Source organism: Canis lupus, chromosome 6, assembly GCF_003254725.2.
Source record: "Canis lupus dingo isolate Sandy chromosome 6, ASM325472v2, whole genome shotgun sequence".
NCBI classification, from domain to species: Eukaryota; Metazoa; Chordata; class Mammalia; order Carnivora; family Canidae; genus Canis; species Canis lupus.
In genome coordinates, this window is record NC_064248.1 from 3381377 (window position 1) to 3394875 (window position 13499).

A 13499-nucleotide genomic window follows, 5' to 3' on the forward strand; every position below is an offset into this window, starting at 1 on the left:
TGGATCACAACTGTTTCTGCTAATTTGGCAGTGATCAAGTGAATTCTTAATTGCATTTAAAAGGCAAAAGGTCATCCAATACATATATTCAAAAAACAAATCAGAAATCATCAATTTGAACAATTGGGTATGAATAGCTGCTTATTGATACCCTCTCAGACATGACCATGAGAACATTCAGAGTGGTCCACTGTCCCCCCTTCCCATACCTGGAGCAGGTTGACTGAGATGGAGCACTGTGGCCATGATCACTGCAAAGAGACCCATTTCCATCGCCCTCTAATGAAAAGTACTGGTGCTCTCTCTGTAAGGCTAAACTGGACAACTTGTACTGTGTGCTTCCTTAGATGATGCTAAAGAAAGTCTAGTCTTCAACATTTTCTGCGCATAAAGCACAGGGCTCTCATCAAGCTCTCTGTGTCTCAGACACACCTGTGAACTGTTTTCATACCATAAGTTCTACATAGAAAAATGGAACCAGGCCTGGGCAGAATAGAGCTTTTAGCCCCAAGGGTCTCATATGAATAATCAGATGAGGGCAACCTTAGTCAAGTTAGCAAGAATAATAATAATCATATTGTCAGAAAATTTAATACTAAGTGTGCAATCTAGCCGAAACAGAAACAAGAAACAATTTCTATTCTGATGCACACAGATCAAAAAGTGATTGAAGTAACTATTCTCTTCAGTAAAGTACCAAACTAGTATCATTCAGATGCAAAGGAGAGAAGTTAATTATTCAAAATCAGTGATGCCTTGGACTGAATATAACGATTCTCTCCAATGTTTGGGAAAGGCTGACTTAGATTTTCAAATGCATATATTTATTTGATATACTATCAAATGCCTAGCTAGATATTCATGTGCAATAGTTTTGAATGGGGGAGAGCAAATACCTCATTCAGGCAGGCCTGCTTCACCCTTTGCCTGTGTCTCTGCCTCTCTCTGTCTCTCTTTCTCTCTCATAAATAAATAATTATTTATTTATGAGAGAGAGGGGCACTGGGGTAAAGGAGGAATAAATATATAAAGCCTGATCACCATGGATTTAGTCCTAACTAGTATCTCTGTCTCTAGTCTTTCACGCTTTTGCAGGATTGATGACATCTCTAAAGTATGGGTCTAGTCATATCACTCCCTTGTTTGCTACTTTCAAAGGCTATCCATTGATCAACTCCAATTTCTTTAGTGTGGATCCACAAAGCTTCCCAAGAGTCAACTCTAGTACATAAAGTCAGTGATTATAACCATTCTCTGACACACTCTTCCAGGAAGGTAGAAGGAAGTTATGCAGGATATTCTAATCAGACTTCAGTCATTCCCTTAGGGTAGGTTCAATTTCTATTCCTTGCAGTATTTCTAACAAATCAACACGTTTCAAGCTCAAGAAATGTATGCCAATCTCAACAAAGACTCAGTAAGCGTGGTCATACTAATGGTAGCTCACATTTACTACACACGTAACACTGACCAGGTGCTGTGCTCATTAAACTAGACCTCACTACTAAACTAGACCTCACTACAACCCTATAAATTAGGAACTTTGTTCCTCCCACCATACAGATAGGAAATTGAGGGCCAGAGATGTTAAGGCAGTGGTTCTTAACCCTTGCACAGTTTACTGAATCTTCTAGAAAGATTAAAAAAAAAAAAAATGGACCCCAACCAAAAGCAACTAATTTGAATTTAATCTCAATCTCTGTGGGGTATGTTTTTAAAGTTCCTTAAATGTGACATTAGAATTGAGAACCACTAGGGCAGGTGATGTGCCTAAAATTCCCTAGTTTCTATGATGCAGACAGTCTAAAGTCAGTCTGATTCCAAAGCCAGACAGATGTGTTAAAGAACTACACTCTGGGGCAGCCTGGGTGGCTCAGTGGTTTAGCGCCTCCTTCAGCCCAGGGTGTGATCTTGGAGACCTGGGATCGAGTCCCATTCAGGCTCCCTGCATGGAGCCTGCTTCACCCTTTGCCTGTGTCTCTGCCTCTCTCTGTCTCTCTTTCTCTCTCATAAATAGATAAAATCTTTAAAAGGGGGGGAGGGGAATCCCTGAGTTGCTCAGCGGTTTAACACCTGCCTTCAGCCCAGGGCATGATCCTGGAGTCCTGGGATCAAGTTCCACATCGGACTCCCTGAATGGAGCCTGCTTCTCCCTCTTCCTGTGTCTCTGCCTCTTTCTCTCTGTGTCTTTCATGAATAAATAAATAAAATCTTTAATAATAATAAAAAGAAAGAACTACACTATGTTAAGGTACTTCTCTTAACTTACAAGTCCTAGAACATTTGTTTTTTTTTTTTTCTCTTCAAAGTATGAGCAGGGGGCAGCCTGGGTGGCTCAGTGGTTTAGTGTCGCCTTCAGACTAGGGTGTGATCCTAGAGACCCAGGATTGAGTTCCATGTCAGGCTTCCTGCATGGAGCCTGCTTCTCCCTCTGCCTGTGTCTCTGCCCCCACCCCCCTGTGTCTCTCATGAATAAATAAATAAATAAATCTTAAAAAAAACACACAACAAAGTATGAGCATGTGATATAGCCTCTCGATTAGTAAAAAGAGGGTCTCTTTAGAATATAGATTATATCAAGTACCACCCTGAATGTGTAAATCAACTTCATGGCTCTCGTCTGACACAGCAAAGAGGGCTCTTTGCTAATTTAATAGCAATTCTCCAAACTGTATCTTCTACAAGTTCTACTTCCCACTGGTCATTGTGGAAGCTGCAATGGACCATAGGATGTTAATCCACCACCATTTAATTAAAGAGGGAGGAGAGCTATTTTCTCAGAAGTCACTAGAAGCTCAGAATTTTCATCAGTGATAACAGGTCAAAAGAAAAGTAAGTTGTATATCTGGGGTAGGAGGAGGCTAAAATTTCTAAAGCCCATTTTAAGATATTCTAGATAGTCCAGTGTCCCAAATTCATTAGAAATCAAATACAGAAACATTTTGTTATAATTTCAGTGCTTAGAATAAAATTCAGGTTCATGGGATCCCTGGGTGGCCCAGCGGTTGAGTGCCTGCCTTTGGCCCAGGGCTTGATCCTAGAGTCCCGGGATCGAGTCCCACATCGGGCTCCTTGCACGGAGCCTGCTTCTCCCACTGCCTGTGTCTCTGCCTCTCTCTCTATATATGTCTCCTGAATAATTAAATAAAATCTTTAAAATAAAATAAAATAAAATAAAATAAAATAAAATAAAATAAAATAAAATAAAATAAATAAATAAAATAAAATAATAAAATAAAATAATAAAATAAAATAAAATAAAATAAAATAAAATAAAATAAAATAAAATAAAATAAAATAAAATAAAATTCCGTTTCACTCTCAGGCATAATATTCGACACTGGATATTAAGGACATACTCAACATGACAAGAAAGGAAGGAGACAGAAGAAAACATTTAAGCAAATTATAGATAAAGGGGCAAACAGCACAATGGACTGATGTTCTAACCTTTCTTACCTCTGAAACATAATAAGAGAGAATCCATGCTTTCCTCAGTGTGAAAACAGAAGGAGGCTATCAGAATGGGCATGTATGTCTCTGCCATGCTTTCTTATCTATGATGTTCAAGTCCAACTTCCTAGATGCGCAACCTGTGCAACTGCCCAGTGTCCTGTACTCAGGTTTAATGATGATCTGTCCTGGTTTAATGATCTATGGCTTTACCTAGGAGCTTGAGTATCGTAAATGAAGTCTAATGAGACAATGGAACAGCATATGGATGAGTAGAGGAAATTTACATAATAGGCATATCTGCCATTCTTTGCTGCCCCATTTGCACACAGCATTCACGATGCCCAATGAATACAACTGCATAAACATGGGAGCTCACTAAACTCAGGGTACAAGGTAAGTATATTACATATATGATAAAGTAAAAAACGCTGACAGTCCTGGAGGCTGTATTTTCCTTTTGAGCCAGAATTTGGCTTAAAACATAGAAAGGAGGCAATGGTATTTTAAGAATGATGACCTTGAAGAGTCCACACTCTACTTTTAGAAAAAAATATATGCAAACGGGAAGACTTAGAAAACAAAGGAAGAAATGTCTCAGGTCAAAATTAAAATACATCCAATAACAGAGAGCAACAAAAAGTAGAGGTGGGAAGGAGACTAGCAAAGATATGAAGGTGAAAGAGTTCTTGAATAATACTCAACAGACTTTTTCACATCCACGTTATCTAATACATCCAAAAATACCTTGGAGATGCTTAATAAAACCTGGTGGAATTCTCTTTCTTCCAGCCTTCCAAATCTCCCCAATAGTTGTGAAGAATCTCATTTTCGAGTCTTTTGCTTGTGTAATTCAGGGATGAAAACACATCTTCCAACAACTCCTGCCCATGCACTTATAGTACACTGCTTCCAACTCAGATATCAACAGTGGCTGACATACTTCATTCAGAAGTGGTTGTACAGGGGCAGTGACTGTTGCTCACAGAAGGAACTGAGGTGTGTTACAGGCATGCATTGAACCAAAGGCAAATACCTCTTCCAGCACAATACACAGGTATGAGGACAACTCTTCATTTTCCAAGCTAGCAGAGGGGAACACTGGTTCAATTACTCCTAGACTGCCTAATCCCCCTCTTGCTCATATTCAAAAGTCAATCCAGGTAGTGGAAAGAGCAATGGCCCAGAAAGTCCAAGATCAAGATTTAAGTCCTAATTGATCTTATACAACTCATTTCACTGATCAGAAATTCAAATTTCTCATTACAAAACAGGGAGACTATCCATACTGCTCCCTCATAGGTTATCATGAGAATCACATCACAATGTAAGCCTGGTAAAAAAGCAAAGTGTGGAAAAAATGTCTCAGTATCACTATTAAGCTTTGGAGTAATGTAACATGATTTGAGAGAGATTCAGCCTCATAATTAGCTTGCATGTGGAAAAGCTGGGCAGCAGACAGACTCTCATCTCAAATAAAACTCTAAGACAAACGAAGACCTGACTGTCTTCATCATCTACATGTTTATGTTAAGGATCTTCATGCAGGAAGAAACTGTGCTAAAGAAAAGAACTGGTCACAGGTGGTACCTCGGTGGTTTAGTCAGTTAAGCATCTGATTCTTGGTTTGGGCTCAAGTCATAATCTCAGGGTTGTGGGATCAAGCTCCAAGTTGGGCTCTACATTCAGTGCAAGTCTACTTGGGATTCTCTTTCTCTCCCTTTGCCCCTCCCACGACTGGCACCAGCGCTCGTGCTCTCTCTTTTTCTTGCCTGTGCTCATCTCACTTAGGACTACATAGCAAAAATCTTCTGTTTTTCTTAGCTAACTTCTTTAACTTCTCCTGTCTGTGATGCTTCACATCTTTTTCTTGTTCAGCATGTTTTTCTTCCCCCTAAAATAAAAAAACAGGAATGATTTGAAATAGGCAGCATTGCCAGAATATAAGCAAATGGATATACAGGATGTTGGTTAAATTTGAATTTAGATAAATAAAGAATTTTTTAAGCCTAAGTATGTCCCATGCATACAATATTTGGGAATACTTGAAATTTGTATCTGAAATTTGCATTTAGGTGGACATTCTGTATTTTATTCAGTAACAGATGACTACTACATAACTAGCCACTACATAGGCACATATTTAAAGTAAAATTTCATACATAAGAAATTTTTTTTAAATGTTATAAAGAACTAAATCTAAGTTTTTTTTGTGTGTGTCTGTGTCTCTCTCATTCTCAATAACATAACATAACATAACAAAAAATAAAATAAAACTCGTCACAATTTAAAGGAATATTCTACTCAAGAACTTTAACATTCAACATTTGATACATGCTTTATCACGTGTCATGCACAAAAAGCAGATACATGGATGTATGGCCTTATCTCAGAAATGAAAAACATCTTGTCAGGAAGCAGAAAGACAAAGCTGAATGGCCAATAGCCAACAGGAGCTCAAGGTTAAGTAGCATAAAGAGATTTATCTTACTTGTGAACTTTACACACAGACTGTTTTACAATTTTTCCATAGCAAGGGAAATTTTAGGGGTATGTAACATACCATAAACTTAGATTTAGGGGGATCCCTGTGTGGCTCAGCGGTTTAGCAAGTGCCTTTGGCTCAGGGAGTGATCCTGGAGTCCCAGGATCGAGTCCCACATCAGGCTCCCTCATGGAGCCTGCTTCTCCCTCTGCCTGTGTCTCTGCCTCTCTCTTTCTCTGTGTGTCTCTCATGAATAAATAAATCTTAAAAAAAAAAAAAAAACTTAGATTTAGTTCTTTATAACATTTAAAAAAAATTTCTTATGTATGAAATTTTACTTTAAATATGTGCCTATGTAGTGGCTAGTTATGTAGTAGTCATCTGTTACTGAATAAAATACAGAATGTCCACCTAAATGCAAATTTCAGATACAAATTTCAAGTATTCCCAAATATTGTATGCATGGGACATACTTAGGCTTAAAAAATTCTTTATTTATCTAAATTCAAATTTAACCAATATCCTGTATATCCATTTGCTTATATTCTGGCAATGCTGCCTATTTCAAATCATTCCTGTTTTTTTATTTTAGGGGGAAGAAAAACATGCTGAACAAGAAAAAGATGTGAAGCATCACAGACAGGAGAAGTTAAAGAAGTTAGCTAAGAAAAACAGAAGATTTTTGCTATGTAGTCCTAAGTGAGATGAGCACAGGCAAGAAAAAGTAAACCTTGTTCTAGAACCATAGTCCCAAATCCGTTAACTGGAAGGGAGTTTAGGCAAGGGCAAGAGGCCAAAGAGGAAATGGTTCATCAAACTGAGAACCACACCATCACTGCCCAGGGGAAACCAAAATGGGGAAAACCACCACAACCATAAAGTAACAAATGGATGCTTCTGAAGTCCAAGAATGTGAACAGTGCTTTTTAAAATAAAACGACTCCCTCATGTTGGTTGCCCAGTTTACTCCTATTGAATGGGATTCAATATAACCCACTTATTAAAGCATCTCCACATATACTGCTCAGACTCAACTTAAGTAGGGGAGTAGAGAAGGCAATCGCAAGACCCACCCTTCTGACTGACTCAGCCAGGCAGCCCAGGAACAAGGGATCACAATCTCCCACCAGATCCCGAGGGCCTGCTTACCTCCTAGACTACATCTCTACAATCAGCTCAAGAATCAGGATTTTCCTTTCATAGCAGAGAAAAGGTTCCTGATCCTGAGACCACTTCAGGTGACCCACAACAGAGCAGATGAAAGGAGACTACTAGTGAACACAGCTCCCACTGCTCCTCCATCTTCTTTGAAAAACTGGCCAGAGTAGGTCTGAGACCATGAACAGAACATGCTGAACGCTAAGCCTGGCTGAAGATCCCTGTCTCCAAGATTTCTTTATCTTGCTCCAGTCTGTTAAAGAACCACTTGAGCAACCCATGAGTCCCTCTTTCAGGCTGACACAGTCCCACCACATGAAGCATCAAGCATCAACAGAGGCCAACAGTCACAAATCCTAGCCTGTTTGCCCACCATGTAAGCACTCACGAGACACATGGGATTAAGGCATTGTTGGGCAATCCCAATCCCAGACTACACTAGGAAGCCTGCAGGATAAGAACAAATCCTTCTATCTCCGTTCTCTCTTTTTTTTTTTTTTTTCTCCATTCTCAATCATAGCCAAAGCTGCTCTAGCCCCTGTGGTGTTACCTTTCTAACCATCATGTATTGTGACAGAAGACTGAAAAAAGGCCTAAAAAATTACACTAGAACCTCATTTCACCTGGGTTTCTCAAACTAAGGATGCTCTGACACATGTTATATGAGAAGGCTTGTTCTATAATTTATTTTTCCAATAAGTACTTCCAACACCAAAACAAAAAAAAAAAGTACTTCCAACACCATACTGAATACAAACTTAACAAACCAAATTCTATGATGGTCCCTGCTATCACAGCAATTATAATCCACCAGAGAGCTAAGATCCTTAAACAAACACCTGCAGTATGTGACAGGTAGCCTAACCAAGTATAGTGACCACTGACTCCTGGAGCAGGGAGAGTACGCACTAGTGGGTAATCATGGAAGATTTCCTGGAAGAGGCATCTGAGCTGGGCTTTAGCTAGGGCAGGATTTGGAAAGGGTGGTATGAAAGAATGAGGAAAACAGAACAAGCATCTATAAGGGGAGAGTTAATGAAAATAAGCCTGGGTTGTTGAAGGAGGGAAGGCACTGCTTAATCACATGCCTAGGAAGTTTTGACTTACCTGTCAGGCAAAAGGAGGCCTTAGAAAGCTGTGAACAGTATGTTGCAATAAACATAGAGCTATAAGAAGGTTTTGGGGAAAGATACCATGACCACAAGAGCAGTTAAGATGCTACTAAAACCGTGTGGGTGATGTGTAATGAGGATCTGAATAAAGTAGGCAGCAAAAAAAAAGGGGGGGGGGGATTAGGAACTCAAGAGAAGCAAAGAAAGGGAGAAGGCTACAAATACCAGTAAATTTTTTTAGCCAGAATGACCCAGAAAATGTAGGGGCCATTACTGAGAAGTAAGAATGAATTTAAGAAAGGGTACATTTTATCCAACACACATTTATGTTCTATGAAATTTCCAGAAAGAAATATATGGATATGGAGTTGGGAAAGAAATTTTTGACTGGAAATAAAAATTGGGAGACGTTAATGGCATTTCGATAATGTGCACTGATGAGGTCTGCAAGTAAGAAGAAGAGTTAGTAAAATAGAACTCAGGGTAGTATGCACAGTTAGAGGGGGTTAGAAAAAGAAGTAAGACCAGAAGAGAAATGGCTTTAGCAGGAGACATGGATAAAACAAAAGAAAACTGTGATGTCTTAGAAGCCACAGAAAACATTTCAAGGAGAGAACCATTAACCCTTGTCAAACATTACAAAGACTTTTTGTAACAAGAGAAGAAGAATGAGAAAGGGTCCATGAACTAGGGGATTAGGTCTTAAGTGACATTTCATCTATATTGACATTCATGACCAGTGTGGATGCCCCCTAATAGTAAGAACTCTCTGTGTTTGAAAAACATTTAGAAATTCTGTACAGTACAGAGATTACAGCATCAAAAAACTAACAGTAACTCAGGACATACTGGACATAGGTCTAGACACTAACCGGAAGCATGCCTATTAACCATGAACGCCAAAGAGCATATGCGAGTCCCAGCCCGAAGACTACATAAATCAATGCTGTCACACAGAAACCCTTCCCACCTCCACCAAGCTCCCACTCCCCACTTGCTGCTTTCTCCCACCTAGAAGTCACAACCATTAAAGCACAGCAGTGCATAGTCAAAATTTATAATTCTTAAAAACAGAGAAAAAAAGGCTGCCGTACTATAATATTCCACATGCAAGACATAAATCTTTGTTCATTCATGTCTGACTGAGTTAAAAAAAAAAAAAGAAAAAAAAGAATTGAAGGCAGATATATGAACTTCCTATCCACCTCACAGGATATTTGTAATATAGAGTAAAACTTACATAATGTGTGTACAGAAGAGCAGATGGGTCTTCCAATAAGTGAAATATGATCCTACACATTTTTTTTTCCTTTCCCACTACACTTTTAATTCACTGGTTGCCTTGTCTCTTTCCAGGAATATTCTCTTTTTATACTCAACTTCCTTTTATTTGAGTAGATCATTAGCATCATCACAAATCATGGCTTCAGTGCCAACCCAATAGCATTATGCAATTTACTGCATGGCACCTAGCATTAATGTCCCTTTTATCTGATTTGAGGAATCATTATTTCAAATATTTTAGATAAAAGATGTTTTCCCTCCCAGTATATAGAATGATAAATGGTTTGCAAATAAATGTGAGTGTCTCCACTTAGTATGCCAACGAGTAAACAATGCTCCTGCTGCCAGGGCTCCTTTTATTATTTGAGTCCTGAAGAAAGTGTTCTGCAAACAGCATGGCTGCAAGATGACATCTGTGTGTTCATTAATGCATCATTTCCTTTGCACAGAAGCCCCACAACTGAAATTTAATTCTAATCTTTAATTGAGCAAAATTGCTTTCAGATGACAAATTAAGGAGAGGGAGCCACACCCTCACACAGGGCAGCAGCAGGAAGGGAGAGCTGTGTGATCCCTTCTCCCCAACACAGGAAACAGGAAAAAAAAAAAAAAAAAAAAAGAGCGTGAATTGATTTGCTCTCACTTGGCTGTACTGTGGAAGAAAAAAAAAATAAAGAAGAGGAAACAATTTGCTCTATTACAGTTATTTCCTAAACAAAGTGAATGTGGGAGTATTTGAATTTAAAATCTCCCAGCAATCTACTCAAAGTTGGAATAAAGTACGGGTTATTAGAGACATGGCACCTGCTTGATATGCTCTAAATCCTGGCTGAAGGCAGAAAGATCTTTTTGGGCTTAAAAACTGTAATGCCTAGCGGGGGTAATTATTTTACTTGGGACTAAACTCCCACCACTACACTACACTTCCTAGTATCAGACCCACTGCCCAAGTCAGCAGTCAGAGTCACAGGGCTGCAGACTGCAGGCCTGAGTGATCCCCAGGCTTGCAAGCACCCAGCACAACACAGAAGCCAGAAGGTTTTTTGGTCAGCCTCTCCCAAGATGCTGCTGGACCTCATGGTATAATGGTCTTTTTTATTTTCCACGGCTTTATTTCAGCGCACCCACATTGCACTAGGCTTGGTGTGGAAGCACACATACAGCCTCCCAGCTCTGCAGCAAGGCCATACTACTTAATCCACCTGTGGCTACTGCAGTAGACGCTATAATTAGGCACAGTCTTAATCTAAACTTTTCCTATTTTAAGTCATGCACATAGCAATACATAGGATTCAGAATAATTATGGAAGACATAATTTCTGTCAGTGTCCCTTAAATTTTGGGGGAATCATAAAACTCTCTGAGAACATGAGAATCTCACAGACACAACCAAGTCTTAGAGAAATGCACCATTACTGAATTTTGCAGACCCCCTAAAGCCAATCTCTGCCTTATAGAGTTATATGAATACATGCATTTATTCATATACATATACGTGTGTACATACACAGGTACATACATGCATATACATATATACACAAATGTACCCCACCACACCTCCAGACCTCTAATGTCTTTGGAAGACTCAGTGAATATATGTGGTAGGACTGGGTTGTCCCAGAGCAGTGTCTCAAAAGTCCCTTCACTAAACAGACAACTTCCTAACTCAGAAGGCATTATGCCAAGCAACCTTTTAAACAGCTCAAAGCTTGGCAACACCAAAAGAAAACAGGACTATCCATTTAATACCAGGCTCTAGACTTTGCCCTCAGATAATTTTAGACAGAATCCAGTTGTCTTTTCACATCTTGAAGAACAGTGGGAGTAGACAATACAGGGTGACTGGTCACATGCCAACAGTGACCTTTCTAGTAGCCTGGAATTACGTGCTCTTCTCCCCAGGGAACTTTAAGCTCTCTTCCAGAAAGAAAAATAAATCACATAAAACCTCTAATCTACTCTGAGGAGACAGTAACATTCTACAGAAATGACCAAAATCTCATGCAAAACTGTGTAAGGGGAATCTTCTGACCACCAAAACAAGTAAAAGGGATTACTAGAACTCCATTCAGGGAAAATTGGAGCACTGAGGAGTGTCTCATCTTACCAGACAAGTACCTTTGTCTTTAGCTAGGCTATTTTACAACTCCATAAGCTGTTTATAGATATGCAAATAACTTCTCTCCTCTAGAAGAATAGCCCTGCCCCTGCTAGAGTCAGCTTTGTGTTCCGGTGACATTTGTTTAAAGACTTTATTTTTTTTTTATTATTTATTTAAGAGAGAAACCACTTGAGCATGAAGGAGCAAGGGTGGTACAGGGGGTGAGGGAGTGGAAGAGAGAATCTGAAACAGATTCCTCACCCACCCCAGAGTCTGACCAGGCTGGATCCCAAGACCATGAGAGCACAACCACAACCAGAACCTAAAGTCCAACACTCAACCCACTGAGGCACCCAGGGGACCTCTTGACATTTTTTTCAACATTCCTTTACTCCATATAAATTTGATTCTCTGGCTTCTCATGTGAACCCTAAGTAACATTTGCCAGTTCTCTCATGTAATAAAAAATTTTAAAATTTTTTAAATATGTATACATTTAATATCTATCTGCATGAAAATAATGATTTTACCATTTTGAATATTATTCTTTTAACTATTAGAAGTTACAAAACTTGGGGATCCCTGGGTGGCTCAGCGGTTCAGTGCCTGCCTTTGGCCTAGGGAGTGATCCTGGGGTCCCGGGATCAAGTCCCACATCCAGCTCCCAGCATGGAGCCTGCTTCTCCTTCTGCCTGTGTCTCTGCCTCTCTCTCTCTCTATGCCTATCATGATAAATAAATAAAATCTTTAAAAAAAAAAAAGAAGTTACAAAACTTGTATCTAAGAATAAAACTTGTCTAGGATTCTGAATTCTAAAGGACATTTTTCCAAGGATAAACATGAGGAGATAACAGGACTTCAAGATGAAAAGCCAGTTAAGGAAATTGCATCATCCTTTCCAAACGACACAATTTTTAATGTTCACTACAGGAATCCCAAAATGAGTTTTCCAAAGGTCTTTTTAAAGAGAGTGTCCAAAGTTAAATTCAGAACTATGTGTGAGACTAAGTAAAAACCTTGATTATGAAGCACACAACTCAAGGAAACCAACTCACGTTCCACTAAATAGCACACAGCAAATCAACCTATCACCCAAAGTCTAAACAAGTTTTCCAGCCATCTTCTGAGACAGAAAAAAGCTAGCAGATTAGCCATATTGTTCTCTTATCCACATCTTTCCTCAGAAAGTAAGGAAACCAAACTTTGGGACTGGTAATTCCAGGAGACTCAAAGGAAAGCTTCAGAGGTATTAAGAAATAATCATTTATCTGAATTAACATTCCACTCCAGATGAGGTAATTAATTAGGCAAAAGAAAACAATCCTTAGTACTTTGCTCTGATAATTAACAAACGTTAAATCTGCCATTGGTAATTTACTACACTGGGAACAGAAAATTTCAATTGTTCAACCTCAACCTGCAAGCCTTTTATCTCCTTGCAAGCTTTTTTCAATAATCCTTTATCAGCTGACATTAAGGAAAGTACAAAAGCGGTGGGGCACTGCTCAAGATGCTTACTTAACCTTTATAACTGTGAGATGGTACAGTATGTGCATTCTTCAAAGTGACAGACTGCTTTATAGGGAACATCCGCAGACAAGAGAAAGCAGCACCATGTTCATCCACAAAAAGAGAAAAGCATCCTCCCTATTTTCCCAACCACTATGCAGCATACCCTTATAATTCTGTTAATCCCTGCACTAGGAGACAGCCAAAATCCATTTATAGGTTCAAGCACTGCTTTCAGAATACGGTAAAACTCTGGGGGTGGGGAGGAGTAGCAGCATTGCTTCCCACTCCCTCCTAGAAATCAAAGGTAAAGACATATTGAGTCCTGCTTTTTTAGTAACTTGAAGCCCTGCATAAAAATCTGCTTAACAGCTTCAGCCTGGGAACCATTTTTTTT

At 39.2% G+C, this 13499-nt stretch overlaps 1 protein-coding gene and 1 long non-coding RNA gene across 3 annotated transcripts in view; both read right to left on the bottom strand.

Annotated features, from left to right (window-relative positions):
• The window catches only part of AUTS2 (activator of transcription and developmental regulator AUTS2), a 1134993-nt gene that overhangs the window by 868479 nt on the left and 253015 nt on the right, over positions 1 to 13499 (bottom strand).
• Positions 5226 to 13499, bottom strand: part of LOC112646106 (uncharacterized) — a 71025-nt gene continuing 62751 nt past the window's right edge. For both annotated transcript variants that reach the window (XR_003127459.3, XR_004816872.2), the window contains one exon: positions 5226 to 5347. This is a non-coding gene — a long non-coding RNA (uncharacterized LOC112646106). The remainder of the gene's footprint in view (positions 5348 to 13499) is intronic.